The sequence below is a fragment of the Rhipicephalus microplus genome, chromosome 6 (genome assembly GCF_043290135.1).
Source record: "Rhipicephalus microplus isolate Deutch F79 chromosome 6, USDA_Rmic, whole genome shotgun sequence".
NCBI lineage: Eukaryota > Metazoa > Arthropoda > Arachnida > Ixodida > Ixodidae > Rhipicephalus > Rhipicephalus microplus.
Window position 1 is genome coordinate 133,692,103 of NC_134705.1, and position 18,872 is coordinate 133,710,974.

The window sequence follows — 18,872 nt, forward strand, 5'->3', positions numbered from 1 at the left end:
GTACGAACGCTGGGTAGTACATATATTTGTCTAGTCGTCGTGGTTGCAGGCCTCCAGTGAACCTGTGGATCTGTTTATTGCGGTGTTTTCGTTTTGCTTCGAATAAAATAACAAACCGTTTTGAACATCGTGACCCAATTCGAATCAATCAGCATGAAAAGGTTAATGTAGTGAATTGCAATTGCTGAACAGTTGCCGATAGTCGTTTTGTGACAAAGCAGCTCCAAGCCACAGAAAGCCCAATGAAGCCGCCAAAACAAAAATTAGGCGAATTCATGTATATACTACGCATCATTTCCATGCTCGCTAAAGCGCCGTGTATTGCAGCTCCCATAGACACTAGCGCCAGAGTTCCCTCTAGTGTATTCATAGGAAACTATGCGTGCGAGCACCAGCCAGTGCCATAGTCACGGCGGTGAGTGTTTTGATTGATTGATATGTGGGGTTTAACGTCCCAAAACCACGACACGATTATGAGATACGCCGTAGTGGAGGGCTCCGGAAATTTCGACCACCTGGGGTTCTTTAACGAGCACCCAAATCTGAGCACACGAGCCTACAACATTTCTGCCTCCATCGGAAGTGCAGCCGCTGCAGCCTGGATTCGAGCCCACGACCAGCGGGTAAGCAGCCGAGTACCTTAGTCACTAGACCACCGCGGCGGGGCGGTGAGTGTGAAGTACACTTTGACCTTTAAAGAGTGCACGTGGCCCGTGATTTTCGCTGCAAGCATTACAATATCACAAACTCGCAGGGTCCCATATGTATTCCCCTAAGACAATCCGAAGGTGAACGCCACCTTTTTTGCCCTTCTTATTCGATGTACTGATCCTGGCCTGCCACCTTTCGCAAGTTTCCTGCACCACACGGCGCTTTGCACTGTCTCTACGAATTGAGGCACCTAACCCGCTTTTTCACGGATTTCGCGAGCAGCTCGTCTTTGAACAAGCTACAATATCATGGGAAGACGTTATATTTACGTCACAAATTTCGGCAATCCGGTGCGTTGTGCTGAAATTATACAGTTACATCACCACGCGATCATTTCTTGCATCACTGCTGTAGTCGTTGGCGCTTCCCAAATGGATGCTGGCGCGAACGGTCAACTTGAACAATTGGGGAGGCGTCTAAAGCTTTCGCTTTAATAAATCCTTCTATGATAATAAGGTTCCCCACGTATGACAGAGAGTAAAAATGACTATACGGTACTGTAAAGACCTCGCTGATGCAGGGATGATACAAAGAAGCATGCACTCAAGCATAGGGCGAAAAGCTTCGGCTGGAGATAAGCTTTGTTGATTTTATACAGGTTATAGAGTACCTGCAGGGTTGTCCATGTTGACGGTGCTAGTTGTTTTACTCTATACCTTCGTTCTCATTTCGAGTTTGTCGCTCTTTTGCTCATGCGAATATTATTTCTCTTTATTGCACCTGCACAGACTACGTAGACGTCTACAGCGATTTCCGGCTATGTATACGTATATGAACTCTGAACTTTCATCGCACCATATTGGTATTTATAGTTTCTCCTTCTGCTTCCTTTTTACCATGTAATCGTACCGGAAGCGTTTACAGCCGGCGCTTGCAAGAATCACCGATTTTTCAGTTTTCCCGAAGTCTCGTAGTTTAACCGCAAAATGTGAGGTCAGCTTTTTCAAACCAAGTCTGTGATCAGTTACAAATTTAGTTCGTTGAGGCAGTGGCGACGTTTTGCTAAGAAAAATCCTGCGCCAGCGAGTGAACAGCAATGTGACCTTCGATGGCACACTGACGATATGCGTATTTGTATGCACAGTTTTCCAATAACTGTGAGTTTGTCGGCTAGTCGCCGTTCCCACTTTGACAATATGATACTTTTTCGCAGTCAATTTTAATACCTAAATTTGCAGAAATTTCACTGTTCCCTAGATACGAGTGCATCAGCATCGTTGTTAGTTGAAGCAACTGAAGTGCTCTGCTGCTAAGTTCGTAGCTGAAAGTCCAAATTCTGACATGGAAAAAGAATGAAGGGAGCATTACGTGATGCAAAAGAAATAAATAAACGTAAAAAATGACAGCGAAGGAATATAAAGAAAGTAACAAAGTAGAGAGGAAGGCAAGTTAGGGGGGGAAGACAGCAAAATGAATGAAAGAAAGAGAAAAACTGGGTCATATTCGTGAGGTCTAGCTTGCCTTTATTTTCATGGGAATGTTTTCCTAATATGTTTTCTTTTCACCACTCTTAGCCGAATCCCCGCTAGCGGTCTTATGTTATAATCGGGGTGGTGGTTGTTTTATTTCCGTTGTCGGGACGGCGTTATGCTCTCCCATAGTATAGAGTAGCAAGTACTCTAAAGCCTCAACCACTTTTTTCTAACCACCATATTTCTCTAAACATAACTCTAGTTTTACTATTGTTTCGACGTGGAAGTGGCTCGCAACGTGTTAAAGTGCGTTCTGAAGGACCAAATAACGTTCATTCATTCATTCATCCGTCCATCCGACCGTACGTCCGTCCAATCATCCATCCATCGATCCATTCAACCATTTTATTTCCTTATTCCCCTCTAGCCACGTGCAGGGTAGCAAAGTGAACTTAGTCATGTTAGCCATGTCATGTTTTTTCAATTATCTATACTCCCTCTCCCTCTATCTCTAACTAGAACCTTCCAGCTATAAACTTCTGGCGGAACCAGACTTATCTCCAAAACTTTCCCGCCACTCTCGTTCCATACCATTGAAAAGAGGATGCTTCCTGCACAATCAACCTTTACGTACATCTTGGCTTCAACATCCCTGCCGGGAGGACGTTCCGGTGCTTCGACTGATTAACTCCGACCACTAATCAAATTTGGCTGCTGCTCCATCCGCCTCACATCATTATTATTGCTTTATTTATTTGTATCATTTTACTGTAGCCTTTTATGCACTGTCTTTTAATGTGTGCTTGCATGCATATGCATCCCTTGTCGACCGTCTCAACCCTGGTCACCTGAGAGTTAATGGAAGCCAGCCGTTACCACAGACTTCCTTCTACCCGTGTAACAGCCTTTTTTCTTCCGAGTATTGGTCTTCGTCTCAGCACAACGCTGCACAGAAGCCGAACGTGGTAGCAACGGAAGCGGAAATGATCTGTTTAGGGAAGTGGCTCACGTCCAAGGGAAAGTATACGCATGGAGACATAAAGAAGCAGCAACGCAGATTGCCAGCCGTAGAGACTATGCGAAAATGGGAAAACAACATACACTCAAAGGGAGCGTCTTCGTCTGCTCATGCTGGGATCATCGAACGGTCATGCTGAGCCACACTACCAGGAGATAGCTGCACCGCATACGTTAGCAGCGTGTGGAAACCTCATTATAGTTGGGTTGGCAGGCAGCTGGTGCGTGTGATGCTTAATTTACCCAGAATGTAGAGATGTTACTTAGCTCGTGCTTCGACTTGACAAAGCACGTGACGGACTTGAAAACCCTAAAGTCAGGCTGCGCAAATCGTAGATGCTCTCGTTAAATTGCTTCGTCCAGGCAAGACCGAGCTTCAATGCGGAAGCACGTTGTTCTTCTGGTAACGAGGTTAATAGCAAATTTGTTTGCATTAAGGCACACAGTACAGCATTAAAGTGCACACATTTTGAAATACCCATCGGCGCAAAGTGATAAAAGGGTCTTTTTAGGGGCGAAGCTCCCTGAGCAGTGGGTTTGTTCCTCCTGGCTTGTCATGGTTCGTGACTGCCTAGTTCGATGACTCACTCAGCAGCTGCGGACTGGTGGACAGACAGAGAGGCATACGAACGGACGGATGGACGCATGGACAGACAGACAGACAGACAGACAGACAGACAGACAGACAGACAGACAGACAGACAGACAGACAGACGGTCGTACGGATGGATGGTTCGCCCCCCTCATCATCATTCACCACAAAAATATGCTGTGATTTTTTTGTACTCTCACTACTTACGGGTGGCCTTCGAAGCCCACATGATGCACGGCACCGCTGCGTTACGCAGTGTTGCTTGTAGGAATCGTTCGTTAACCGCTGGTCTGGGGGGTCACCTGAGAGCGGAACGTTTCATTTTTATCGTGATAGCGTTAGAAAACTCGTGTCGCAGAAATTCTGCCGTCGGCGTCAGCCCGGTTGGTTGCGAGCGAAAGATGGTCCGTGAGCAAAAAAGCCCGTTACAAAGATGGCCGTGGGAGGCCGCGACTTGTCTACGCGTGTTAGGCGATCACACTGAAAAAAGCCACGTATTCAAAGAAAAAAAAAAGAAGTGCTCAATTTCACGAGGCGCGAGTGACGTAGTTTCTTTGCCCCTGCCACCCCTCCCTGCTTAGCTTCCAGCGCTTTCGTCGGGACGAGAAAAGAGAGAATGCAATTGCAGCATGTGACAAACCTTTGCAACTCCACTTGCGCTGGACAGATTCTTAAAATTTTTGCGGTGTTGATTTTTGGAGGAAATAAGCTCTTGTAGTGAATTCATTTTTTGTTTTCTCAAAAAGTGTTTCAGAACCTCTTTAACGCATTTTGTTCGACAGGTGTCACGACGAAAACGAGTATAATCTGGGATTTGTAGGTGCATTTAAGAGGCCTTAAACTACGTCGAAAAAGGCCCAGATAGTGCGGCCATCGCCATTTAAAAGACATAGGAACTTTCAAACAGCTTTTCAAATCGACAGATATGTCCGTCTAGTGCAAAACATATCATGCCTTTCCAGAGTCGTTGATAAAGCAAACAGCAAACGCTAGATAATCTGCTGCCATCTGTGAGCAATTTTGATACATTTAAGGCCTCTGAGCTGGTGAGCGCGCAGCATGTATCTTGGAGGCCATGCGACTCTTGCTTCAGATCAAAAACCTGTATGTACCATTCGCGAGCGCGTGCTGGTACAATCTTTGATGGTTCAGCTAACTGGGAGCGCGGGGGTAAATACAGACACAAAGCAACACAGACAGTTCGCTGAACCACCATGAATTACCAACTAGTCCACCTTTCCATCCTATTGGTACAATCTACTCTGTGCGTGTGTGTATGCGTCCGTGTATGTCTGTATATGTAACAAAACATTAATAAGTATACACTTAACGGTTAAAAGGTGCACTAGAAGCCAGATTTTGCTATCGCGTTCAAATCTTAAACGCGAAGCTCAAAGGTCCCCAAATTTTAGGCCGCGCGTTTGTGGAATCGGCTGCAGAGAAGTGAACTGAGGGCTGGTTCATGTTGCGTTCGTTTGAGGTCTTTTGTGCCAGGACGCAGCGGGGGGTATGCGTATCACCCGCGCTAGCAAGTTCAAGGTATATGGCTATTCATCTTGGTATGCGCGTTTGTGCTGGCGTATAGGCGCGTCTGAAGCGGGATGTGTCCTAGTTATAAACGAGAAACAAGTTCTTGAAATATAGGGTACAAATCCCTAGTACATAACCATTTGGATGTTGAAATGGAAATTGAACGCTGAAGACAATATCACTGGCAGACAGAGAGAATATTATTGAGGTCCTGAGAAACACGACCTCAAGGAGGTAGAGCAACGGGCCACTCTCCCGTCTGGAAGAGTAGGCTCAGCCTCATCGACGCGTCTTAGGCCCTCTGGACAGCCATGAGTTGATGCAAAAGTTATGAGCTCCCGAGCACAAAGCTCCATTCCTCTTCGGCCATACGCTAAAACCACAGTAAAGCGAGGCAGTGCCACTGGTCTAACGCAGATGCGGTGCCACAGTCGGAAATGTTGTATCATGCGGCACTTTCAGCATTGAAGTAGCTGACACCGGTCGATCCTGCAGCTGCCATTCAATGTTGGGTAACGGGTATCTGAGGTCGTGGCAGCGTCTGCGCAGAGCTGATAGACAGAGCGGACAATGCGATGGTAACTTGAGGCAAAATTGCCCCGCCACGGTTGTCTAGTGGCTAAGGTATTCGGTTGCTGACCCGCAGGTCGCGGGATCGTATCCCGGCTGTGGCGGCTGCATTTCTAATGGAGGTGGAATTGCTGTAAGCCCGTGTGCTCAGATTTGAGTGCACATTAAAGAACCACAGCTGGTCGAAATTTCCGGAGCCTTTCACTACGGCGTCTCTCATAATCATATGGTGGTTTTTGGACGTTAAACCCCACATATCAATCAAAACAAAATTTATGGTTAGTTTAAACGGAGGCTCTACATATTGGGCACCAGGACCGGCAGCCTATCGGGCTTCTACTGAGTGTGACGATGACCCAAGATTTCTTCGCTCACTCTTTCTCTTCACGCAGCTTGGTTCACTTATAGCGCTTGGGGATCCCTTGCATCAGCCAGTAGTAGTTCGAAGCCTCCAATCAGAAACTGCCACTTGTCGTTGGCTGGAATCTCCTCCGTGGGTGAATGGCTTGCCATTCATCCACGAATGAGATTTGTCAGGTGCACCGCAAGAGATTTTGTCAGGTGCACCGCAAGACATGCCGTCGATTGCATCAGACTGTCGCCTTGGCTGATTCCCGTTGCATCAGACAGCTCGCTGGTTGCATCAGGCAATGTATCTGTGCATACGTCACTTGCACCAGACTATGCCAACTTGAATGCTTTTCCGAAGCAATGCAGTTTGGAATTGACTCCCAGGCCTAACAACATAACACTTTTGACCACCAGTGAAATGCTTGGTGCTGGTGCTTATTTCAGATGCGAATCATCTTATAAGAGCTTGAGACGGTGGCGTCTGCGCTCCACTCCGCATGCGCCTACGGTTTTTACCACTTTCTTTTTAAACGCAGGCATTCAGTCACCCACTCCTCCTTCCTCGCGCAGCAGCCGCGTACCATCCACCTTTACGCAAGCGCTCGGTCACCTTTTCTCCGCCCACGCTGCAGCCTGTAAGCCCCCTGCTCCTCCGCCTCCTTAATTTCTTATAAGCGCGTGGGCTCGGTTAAATTTGCTCTTGGTCACTTCACTCCTCTTAAGATGAGTTTGAAAACTGCGCTAATGGAAGCAATGCATGAACAGAACGTAATGATAATAAAAACACTATATACAAAGCACACACATTAAAGGATACACTGAGTTAACATAAATGGAAACTTGGTGTAGATCTCCCATGCTGCTTCGCATCCCCTCATGGTTCTCTCCAGGGTAGATAGTGATTTTTTTTCTTTTACGCCACTACCGTTACTGACTCGGTTATTGATCAGGCCAATTGTCTCATCACGATTTTTCTTCTCATATTCGCCAATTCTCTCATCATGATTTGAACACCACAACACTGGCTATACAGTCGCGCTTTGCGGGACAGCCGCGCAACTTCAATCAATTAAATTTCACGAGCACTTCACCTTCAGTCAAGCGCACCCTTCACGTTAGCAAATATCACTGTGGTACATCAGGAGGGTATGTGTCCTAGGGTGCTGCGTGCCTAGTACCATCGACAATTGCTCGCAGATTTCACAGTTTGTATAATGTTCGTTTCTTATGCGCTGCGCGTTACGTAACTCCTACAAATCGACACTGCTGTCAGCGGCACAAAAGATAGTAGAACTAGGCTTTGCGTGTCTCTACAACAATGACCATTGTAAATGAACCGACTGAGCTACTATAGCAGCGGTTTTTCTGAATACTTCACTGGTCAAATCAACAGAAGTTTGGTGTACGTAGTAAATTTAGGCTGCCCCAAAGGTATTTTCATATGTCAGATGAGAGAAAGGAACTGTCGACGAGCATTGTTGGAGAAGTAACTTTCATGCTATGCATTCAGTAGCTGCCATCTGCATGCCACTCGACACTGTAGGCTTGTATATTGCTGCATTCGAATGAACACGCTCGTGTTACACTTGCGCTCATAATGAGATCCAACATACATTCCACGCTTTCAGGGTGGTTTTTTGTAAGCTTTGTTTATTATTTTCGGTCCCTCACTCATCGTGAAAAAAGACGAGCTCTGACAGTAGTGCATTCACACTTGAGAACGAAGGCGAAAAACAGTGACTTTTTGTCAGCCTTACGAAAATTACTGAAGAAACATCTCGTTGAACACGCTCAGCAGATAAGCTGCAGGTATCCGGTCGCTGTAGTTATTATCCGTACCCATAGCATAATCCATGAGACGATTCTGTTGATCGATTCTCGGAGACGTTCGTTTGGCTGTTCGCCTCACATGGTACTCTGTAAGTTCGGTGATCACAGTGGAAATGCGGGCTTGTAACATAGTGAAGACAAGAAAAATAGCGCGGAATAAACGGGGACGCATGAAGAGAACAGACAGCATAGGGTCTCTCAAAATAGTGGCTTTGCTGTGTTTGCTGTTCTTATGTCTAAACTCATTTAGTACTATTTTTCTTTGTCAGCTGGGTGAATATATTGCTATATCCACTGATACACACTTACGTCACACAGAGCCACACACAATCACGCAGATTACACTATCTACAAAGTTTTGTTACAGGCGCCTTGCAAGAGTTTCTGAGCATGGTGGCAAAACGCTGCCGATTGATAGTGGAGGCTCCCAACAACACATGCGCCAAATATTATAGCGCAGCACGCCGCCTGGAAGTGATCAAAGTCATGGGGCGTGCGTGACGTTTTCCTGTGGACCTGCCATCTCTCACTGTTGAGCTTCCAGCGCTTTTGTCTGGACGAGAGAAGTGAGAATGCAATGACAGCATGCGACAAATCTTTGTAACTCCGCTCGCACTGAAAGGATTCTTCAATTTTTTGTGACGTTGAAATTCGTAATACCATAAGCTTTTCGAGTGAATTCATCCCATTTTTAATTGAAGAAAGTGTTTCAGGGCCCCTTTAGGGCTCGTGGTCAGCAAGAACGTCAGCGTCAATTTTGGGGCGTGTAATGCACAGCAGGTACGTTGCTATGGCCCAAGATTATTCTGAGTTTCTAAGCTCAAATTTCGTGGAAGGTGTTGTGCTGCTGTCAGGGACTGTCGTCTTCGGCGTGTTCCGCGAAACCTCGTCCAGGTCTTCCGGGACGTTGCAATAAATGAATAGCGCCAATTCAGTCTCGTCTTGTTTTTGAAGCGCTTCGTATAGGTGATGTTTTAGGTTGATGCGGTGTAAGATTGTCTGGTCTTGTCCGGCCATACCAGTGTAAAGCATCTGTGTAGAGCGATCGCTGTAACCTGCAAACGTTTCACCGCGTGTCTTCTCGAGAAAAATACCTCAAGCAATTATCTCGAGGCGTCAGGTCCAGCTTCGGCAGCACGGAATGCACCGATCGGGTTGACGCTACTTATGTCGGGTATTTCTCAATGCCCGCGCGTTAAAAATGCTCACGTATGTTCTCGTCGTTCCTAAGTGTCACACCAATGGCACATACCCGCATAGAAGTGGCGCATACCCAGCTATGGATATGTGCCACTGTTTTGCGGTAAGTGTTTGACGGCGTGTGCGACGAGATTGTGACATTATTCATGTCTGGAACAGCACCGTCAAACCATCTTACCTCCCATGCTAACTTTGGTTCACGCCAAGTTAAGGAGGTGACCACGAGAGAACATACACGTAAGCGAATAGATAGATAGATAGATAGATAGATAGATAGATAGATAGATAGATAGATAGATAGATAGATAGATAGATATATAGATAGATACGCTCAATGTCACCGAAGTTCGCTAAGAAATGCTTCGTATTTAAAGCTTTATTTTAGTCCTGCAGGCCGCGCTTAGTGCGGAGTGGGCGTATCCCACGTAGCAACGGACAGGGAGTACCTGGTGGTCGCTTCGTTGGCCTGCTAGATGACCCATTGCTAGTCGGCGAAAAGGGAACTTTTGAGGGACCTTTCAAGATTGTTTGAGGTAGATTCGTGATGAGAGTTTCTACACTCCCTACTATGAGTGCGAGTGCCGCCATGTGCCCACACGAAGAGCTCGAGGGACCCCATCGAAACTGGAAACAATAGATTATATTAGGGGCGAAGTTCCTTATAGCGGCACCTGTCCGTCCCTCGTAGCTGTTGTAGTAGTGTGTAACAAGCATAACGTTTTGACCTCCAAGGTGGTGCCGGTGAGAAATTTCTTCTGTGCGTTGTTGAACAATAAAAGATAGTGCTCAATGTACATGCCAATGGCTGCTAAGGGCGAAAGACAGGCAGGAAAATTCGACATTTAGTTAACGCGCCCGCTGCAAATTTTTTTGTTCGAAAACGCACAGCAGACAAGAAAGGGTTGCTACGTTATACTCTCTGGGCGTAACCTCCTAGGTTTTAGAAAGGTTTAGCGGGCGTTGGGCCGCAGTGCCATGAATACAGTGAACTAGTATATACCATGAACTCGAGGTGGTTAAAGGTGGGAAGTAGACACGAAGCGCAAGCGGTAAGAAAGTGTGCGTGTGCCTCCTCTTGTTCAGTCCTTGGAATGTCCGCTGGATGTCGGTGCTTCTATATCGGGAATATATGATGAAAAGATGTGAGATGGTGATACCTAGAGTGTTGAATAGGTGGACGAACGGGCACAAAGACAGATGCATGGGCGGACGCACGGATGGCTGCACGGACGGATGGACGCATGAGAGGACGCAGGAGAGGATGCATGGAAGAAAGCAGGAGCGGAGGCATGGAAGAAAGCAGGGATGGACGCACAGATGAACGTGCGGACGCACGAACAGACGCACGCACGGACGGGCGGATGGACGCATGGGTGGCCACACAGACGCACGCATGGGTGTACGGAAGCAAGAGCAAATGGACGGATGGATGCTTCGCCCCAATATCCATCATTCACTCCGTGGAAGTGCTGCCATTTTTTTACCTGCAGGTGAATTAACACTTTACGATAAACCCTTTTAGAAATACCTTTACGTGGTATTGGTATGGATTTATCTGTGCTTGTCTTTTTGTATTTTGTAGCTTTCATTTATGAGTTCTCCAGTGTGACAGTATGCGCGGCCGTACTGTCCTAACATGTCTACAACATTATACACGTATAAAAATTAGAGTATTGCTGTAATTTAGGAGTTAATTTTTCTTATTTAAACTATTTCCGTTAATTCAAGCACCACAGTTTTCTAGGTCACCGGTAATCTTTCTAGTATATAATCTTCATTATTCCAAAACTGCACAATATTTTATAAAACCACTCAATTCTTGGCCAATCCCCCGCAGTGAATATGCGCCAGGGACAATAGGTGAACATAAAGAAGAAGAAGAACCAACCTCAACGAGATCACCCACGACACAGCGCGCGCAGTTGCGGACCTCTCAAGAAGAAATAATTTTTCAATGAAGCTCCGTAATCAGTGCATTCCGTGGTTTCGTCAGAATTATTGGTTCACACAATCCTTCCTTTTTTGTTTGTTTATGGTCCCTATACCTTTTTATAGTAAACCTATGATTCGTTTTCTTATTCAAAATTTGAACTGGTGCAGTTCGTGTACGCTTTCTGCACATAGAGCTTAATCATTTTCTCAGATGACTGTAAAAGCTTTGGGTTGTAAATTTTTTAATGACTGTAAATATTTTGGCAAGAATTGTAATGTACAGCTACATGCCTTCCCATTGCCCCCGTAACAACTTCGTTAATATTTTTCTTTTTTTTGTTCTAACCACCCTGTCGTCAAGCCAATGACACATAACTGGTCTTTATCTGTCATCTGGATGAAGCATGTTGTAACATTTCTAAGATATATCCGCACCAAATGACGCCGCATTCCACCGGAAAACATCTATAAGGCACAGTGACTGGGAATCCTGCCCTGTACCTTTTGTGGAAATGTAGGAAACAAGCATTCATTTAATAGTTGCAATATGGTGTAAACACCGCGAAAGGGTGAAATGTATATCACACCTCCGTATCCGTAGTGCCAACTGTGAAGGCAAAGTGCTTCGGACATTCTTTCTGACGGGAATTGACATCAGTAGAACAGCTTGCACCGAACTTCAACATGCGCGCTTTCTACTGAGGCCACATAAATGCTATGGAATAGTGTTCGATCATGTGCCGCCATGGTAAGGAGACTATATATAGTTAGCTGAACACGACAAAGCTACTGTTCATTGCCGAGATAAAAGAGGAAGTGAGTGGGATGACAAAGCTGTTCAGGTATAGCGACTTTAACGTGCTGCTCCAGTCTTTCAGTGGCAGTGTGGCCGCGGTAGAAATGATGTTCAGTTGAAAGGATTATTTACGCAGCCCGCCTGCGTTCACAAAAGTTCGTATTACGCTCCTCTTTGTCAGCCCAGGCATCCACAATGTAGCACGCTTTTATGTTATAAAATATTTGTGGAGGGGCGAAGCATGGACAAGCGTGTTTCAGCTCCACCACTTGGGCAAGGAATGTGCAATGAGATACAGCATGATAAGAAGGGCCTAACCGGAGTTATTCACCCCATTGTTTTCAGAGAGATTTCTTTGACAAGGCACTACAGTGCTGGCAAGTCTGACACCGGGCATTTAGAGATGACTGTTACAGCTCCATTCACGTCGTTGGAAGGCCAGCCTAAGGTGGTCTCATGATCAAGACCTGCGGGTGCCCATGACGCTTTTGAGAACAGGCGCTGCGCGGTGACTACAGTCAATTGATCGCCGTACCACGCTCCTACATAGGAATACGCAGGGTTTATCTAACGTGCGCCTATATTCAATCGACCCAAACTTGCAACTTCGTTTGCCATGCGGGCCTCACCACGTGATGAAACTTTGCTGTGTAGCATGTGGTGCAGCGCGGCATTCATGAATGCGTAATCGTGTCCCTTTGGAATGGGCAGCGGGACGGCTTGCTACACTTGCGCCTCCGAGGAGACGCTTGAGCACATTCTATGGCACTTCCCGTCATACCAATCTTAACGACGTGCTATAGAAGCCACGCTCCGTCACCTATATTCATGATCACTTACAGAAAAGAAGATTCTGTGACCGTTGACGATGGTCTGGCATACGCGCGAAGCCACGAAGGCTCTCTTGCGCTGTTTAAGGGTTACCGGACTTCACGAGCGCTTGTGAAAGAACAGCGTGAGATCGTGCTGCGTAGTCTGTAGCTGATTGTTTATGCATCTCTTTCTTAGACTTCTTCTTTTCTCTCTATCTCTGATATTCTCCCATTCCGCTACCCCAAGTGTAGGGTATCCAACCAAGGCAAGCTTGCTTGATTGCCCCGCATTTATTCTCTGTCTCTCTTTCTCTTTTTATAGCCTAAAGAGTTGCTTCTTCCTCCTCTTTCCGTTCTGTCTCTCACTGACCGTTAGCAGTGATTTGGTCCTAAACACTCATCGTGTTAATTACCGCAAAAGGCTACTGAGTATGTTTCACAGAAAGAAACAACACTTGAAACCACTTATAGACGCAATTCAACAATGATTTGCTCTGTAAAGCAATAAATACAGATACGTCGTGGCTTACTTGTTGGGCGAATTGTCACCTTAATTTTTAGTTCCCCGATGGCGAGAGATTGGACCTACCGTATTCTCGCGCTGCATACCCGTTTACGATGGACCTCGACGGCGACATGATGCGCTGAAAAACCAAGACCCCAAGCTACTTTATGCTTAAAGATTGTTTTTGTGTGTTGAGGAATATGAAGTGCTTTTCACTCGCACGACTGAAGAAGGGAAGCGTTTTTTGTTATATTTTGTAGTCGGAGTTTGTTAAAACCCATTGTAAAACTCTGAATTCAACGGTAGACTCGCAGAGTTTCCACAGCGCACATCGTTCCTAAGGTTCAGCACTTGTGAAAATTCTGTAACTACAGCTACGCATCAAAGTTGTCATGCAGCGCAAAAAGAAAGAATGATTGCTGATTTCTATGTAAATTCTTCACTTAAAATGCAGTACGCGTTCAAATAATTTTTACGACCATTATTGCAAGCGACGTATTCCCAAGACCGATACAACACTTTGCGAACAAACAAAAGTAGCTTTGCAATCTAGGAAACGGCGTCAGCAGCAAATTATTTTTTAGGGACGAAACTCTTTATGCCATGGGTCGTGCGTACGCGATGCATGCAATAGTAGTAGTCATCGTAGTAATAGTAATAGGTAGCCATCTCTCGTTTAGTCCTTGGATTGTCCGCTTGATTGCGGTACTTATATATGATGAATATATGATGGGAAGATGCGACATAACAGAACTTGAAGGAGGAGGAAGCAACAAAAAGAGAGAAGGCAGGAAGGTTAACCAGAAAGATATCCGGTTGGCTACCCTACACTGGCGGATTAAGGAAAGGGACCAGAAAAACGAGAAAGAGGGAAGAGAGGAAAAAAGGGGGTGGGGGAGAGACTGACAGTTTTTTCACTGCAGCGTGTAGAACTCTACCGCATGTCAGAGGCGTTCACACAAGCCTGTCTTTCTCAGGAAACAAAGCAGGGCTTTCACTGCCTTGTGGGCTGTCGAGGCATGTGTACGTTGTTGTAATAGCACCTGCACAGAAAGAGGCCGATCATCCAGTCACCGCATTGCGTTGGCAAGTACTTGTCTATCTGAGGCAAATCGAGGACAATGACACAGCAGGTGTTCGATATTTTCGTCAGTTCCGCAAACATCGCACACCGCACTGTCAGTAATTCCAATTAACGTGGTATAAGCTTTCGTGAAAGCAACTCCCAGCCAAAGGCGATAGAGAAGCGAAGCTTTACGTCGATGTAGGCCGGGTGGAGGCCGGAGTTGTAGTGAAGGGTCGAGCTCGTGCAGTCGTGTACGTCGTATGCTTGGTGTGGTCCACTCAGTCAGTGTGAGACTGCGGGCCAGTTGACGAATCTGCCTCGCCACATCCGCTCTTGAAAGCGGTATCGGAACGCTGTTCGCCTCTTTATGTGACGTGCGAGCAGCACGATCTGCAGAATCATTGCCACCTATACCACTATGCCCAGGTAACCACTGAAAGACGATGTCATGGCCTTTTTGTATAAAAAAGGTAGTGAAGTTTCATGGTTTGGTAGGTCAACTGGTCGTGGCATCCGCGTCAGAGAACTGATATCAGGCACTGTAACGCTGGTTTCGAGTCCGAAAACACAGCCCATTTACCTGGTCTTTCTTCTGAATTGATGTGTTCCAGTGCATTGCGCAGAGCCTCGAGTTCTGCCGTCGTTGAAGTTGTCACATGTGAAGTCTTAAAACACCGAGTTACCTCTTGTGATGGTATAACCACTGCTCCACCTGAACTAGACGGCGTAGTAGAGCCATCCGTGTCAATGTGCACGTGGTTACTGTAGTTTTGTTCCAATAGGAATAGACTGAGTTGTTTCAGGGCATGTGTCGGTAAGTCCGATTTTCTCCTCATTCCTGGAATCGTTAAGTGAACTCGCGGCCAGCTCAAGCTCCAAGGAGGAAGCAGTGTCTTTGATGCAGGTGCGTATGTCTCAGCAAACGATGAACGATGCTTGTAGACAATAGTGCCGTATGTCGTGCGGGGCCTTTCAGCAGCTAGGCTCGCCAGGTGGTGAGAAGGGGTCCTGGCATAATGCCTGAGGTGCATGCGCATTGTCTCGGTAATAATATGCGTATTTATGGAGTGATCTTGAGCTATGGCAAAGGTTTCAGCCGTTGAAGCACTGCGAGGTACTCCAAGGCATATCTTAGGTGCTTGGGCTTGAATGCTCTGAATTTCGCGCAGGTTGGTCTTGCCGGTGTTAGACATTGCAGGTAAGCTGTACCGTAAGAATCCGATAAACAGCACTCTGTACAGTTTTAGCATGGATGGTATGGGCACACCCCAATTCTTTCCTGCAAGGAATTTGAACATGTGGCATGTTGCGATCAGCCGCTTCTTCACATAGTTCACGTGTGGAGTCCACGACAGATTTCTATCAAATATGACTCCCAAGAAACTGTGGCTTCTGCTGAACGATAGGTATCCTTCATTAATCGATATACTGTAAGCATACATTGGTTTCCGCGTGAACGCTACCACTGCACATTTTCCGCAGGACACCTCGAGGCCTTGTTTACGAAGATAGCATGACGTCGTTGTAGCAGCCTTCTGAAGGCGGGCGCGAAGCTGAGGCCTTGTCACACCTGATGTCCAAATGCAGATGTCATCAGCATAGACAGAAAGTTCTACAGTGCTAGGTAGCTGCTCGACTAGACCAATGAGAGTTAGGTTGAAAAGGGTAGGGCTTAGCACTCTTCCCTGAGGAACTCCTCGGCTGCTGTAATAATCAGGTGTTGGGCCATTCGCTGTCATTACGTAAAATGATCTCAGCTGTAAGTAGCTGTACACCCATATATATATCTTGCCAGCAAGACCTACTGTTTCCAAAGCACTAAGGATGGCTTCATGGGTGACATTGTCGTAAGCCCCCTTAGCGTCTAGAAACAGGGTGGCGCACAGTCTCTTACAGGCTTTCTGGTGTTGAACATATGTTACCAGATCAACAACGTTGTCGATTGACGAATGGCCGCGCCTGAATCCGGTCATAGATACTGGATAGATTTTGTAGTGCTCTAAATACCACTCCATTTGTGTTAGAATCATTCGTTCCATCGTTTTTCCCACACAACTGGCAAGTGCGTTATGACGGTATGAGGCAATATCCAAAGGAGATTTACCAGCCTTTAGAAGTGGAATGAGGCGACCTGACTTCCATGCCTGGGGAACCGTACCAGTCTGCCAGGAGTCGTTGTATAGGCGTAAGAGTGCCTTCCGAGCTTCGTCTCCAAGATTACAAAGGGCACGATAGGTAATGCCGTCAGGACCGGGTGCTGAAGAACGTCTGCACAGAGCCAGTGCCGCCTCTAGCTCATCCATAGAAAACTGGCATTCCATACGGGGATCAAGTGAGGGCGGTAGGTTGTCAAATGTTCCCGTTCTTGATACTGTAAAATTGGAATCACCAGCAATTATTCTACAGAAAAATTCTGCGACGTCAATCTCTCTGCATCGAAGGTGAAGTGCCAGAGATGTAAATGGGTGTCGCTGACCCAAGGTTGTGCTAAGATCCCGGACAGTTCGCCATATCAGTGATAGGGGCTTTCATGGATCCAACGACTCGCAAAAGGATGTCCAACGTCGCCTAGCCAGTTTATCCATGCACCGCTGCATTTTCTTTTGAATGCGTCTAGGCAGCCTCAATTCATCCATGCACTTTGTCCGTCGGTACCTTCGTTCTGCACGACGGCGTATTGCGCGAAGTTTCTCAAGCTCGATGTCGAAGTCGATGCGCTTGTGACTAGTCAAATGTGTATGCGTGGTATTCAGAAGGACATCCTTCATCGAGTCCTCTAGGTTATATGATGAGCCGTCGGTACAGCAGTCTTCCATTAACATTTTGAATTTCGGCCAAACGGTGTACTTGAGGCCTCTTTAGGACTTGGAGCTGGTGAAACCTTCTATACACAGGTAAGTTGGTATATGGTCACTGCCCCGCGTTTCCAGATCCGAAAACCAGTGCACTTTCCTGGTAAGTGAGCGAGAAACCAATGTAAGGTCCAGGCAGCTGCTATAAGCTGATCCGCGTAAATATGTAGGGCTTCCATCGTTACAAACGCAGAGTTCGTACTCCGAGGCTAAGGACACCAATGTTCTTCCTCTAGAGTTGTCCCTGGAGCTTCCCCATAGGAAATGGTGGGCATTGAAGTCGCCAGTGATCACCCATGGCCTTGGAGTTGATGTCAGAATACCGCGTAAGCACTCGCAGTCAAGGCGGCTTGATGGAGATATGTAAGCTCCGATAATCGTGAAAGCAACCATATCCTTCTTCACAGTAAGGCACACATACTGATTCCCTTCATCAGGCGAGACTCTGTGGTGAACGTAAGTGAGGTCAAGGCGCATGAATACAACAACTTTGCTGCAGTCTCTGTGAGTGGAGGGCATAAAGCACTCATATCCTGACAGCTTGATTGAAGCACACAGGTTGGGTTCACAAATCACGATAATGGGGAAGCAGTTCACCAATACAAACTGTCTAAAGTCAGACATGCGCGACTTCAGTCCTCTGGCGTTCCACTGAAAGACAGATGCATTCTTGACTTCCGCTCGAAACGACGGTGCCGCGCTGGCCATGGTTTTACCTTAAAGCTGCAAGCACCGGACTCAGGGTGTCCAGCATGTACAGCACATGCAGTGCGGTCTGCGCAGCCGAAGTCTTCATATTGCTCAGTAGGACACGCATGCTACTCATCAGAGATTGCAGCATGCTTATCACTTGATCTTCATTCATCGCATGACTGGTTTGAGGGGTCATCGAGGGCGGTGGGATTTGATGCAGCTCCGAAGTAGGTTGACGTCGTGGAAGAGAGGGCCACTGTTCTGAAGGTGCGACTGCTGTCCCTTTCTTCTGTTTGGCAGTATCCGTCTTCAGTGAGCTCGGTGTTTGTGGGTCAGCCTCTTTGATAGAGGAGGACATCTCTCTATCGGTAGAGCCGTTTTTCCGTGGTAGTCTTCGCCCACGACGCCATCGTCGGCGTATTTTAGCGGCAGCTTCCCTGTGCGTTAAATTGTCCCGCACCATATGCCTGAGTACCGCGTGCTCGTTTCGCACCCGCGGGCACTCTTTGGATGAGGCCTCATGAGTGCCGTGGCCGTTTGGACATCGTAGCATGGTGGCACTGCAGGCGTCTTTTGAGTGAGACTCAGCGCACCGCGGACACACAACTTTGTTCTCACAGGCACCTTTTACGTGTCTCATCTTGAAGCACTTGTAGCATTGCAGTGGCTTCGGTATGGAAGGACGCACTGAGTGGCGAACATGGCCAACTTTGACATACGAGGGAAGGCTGTCTCCCTCGAACACAAGCCTCAAGCAGCATGAGTTGCCGAGTCTGGGAATGTGCGTGATGCAGGTGCCTTCAGTCGCTGGCTTTATTAGTATTGGCAGGTCATTAGCTGAGATGGAAAGATGCACATCATAAATGACGCCTACAGTGCCGTTACAACCTGTAGGGACCATTGGCCGAACTTTCACGTTGCCGATTTCTGTTATGTGCCGAAGGCTTTGCAGTGCGCTACGGTGCATAACGTCTACAGCAGGGACATTCTTTCGTGCATTGAT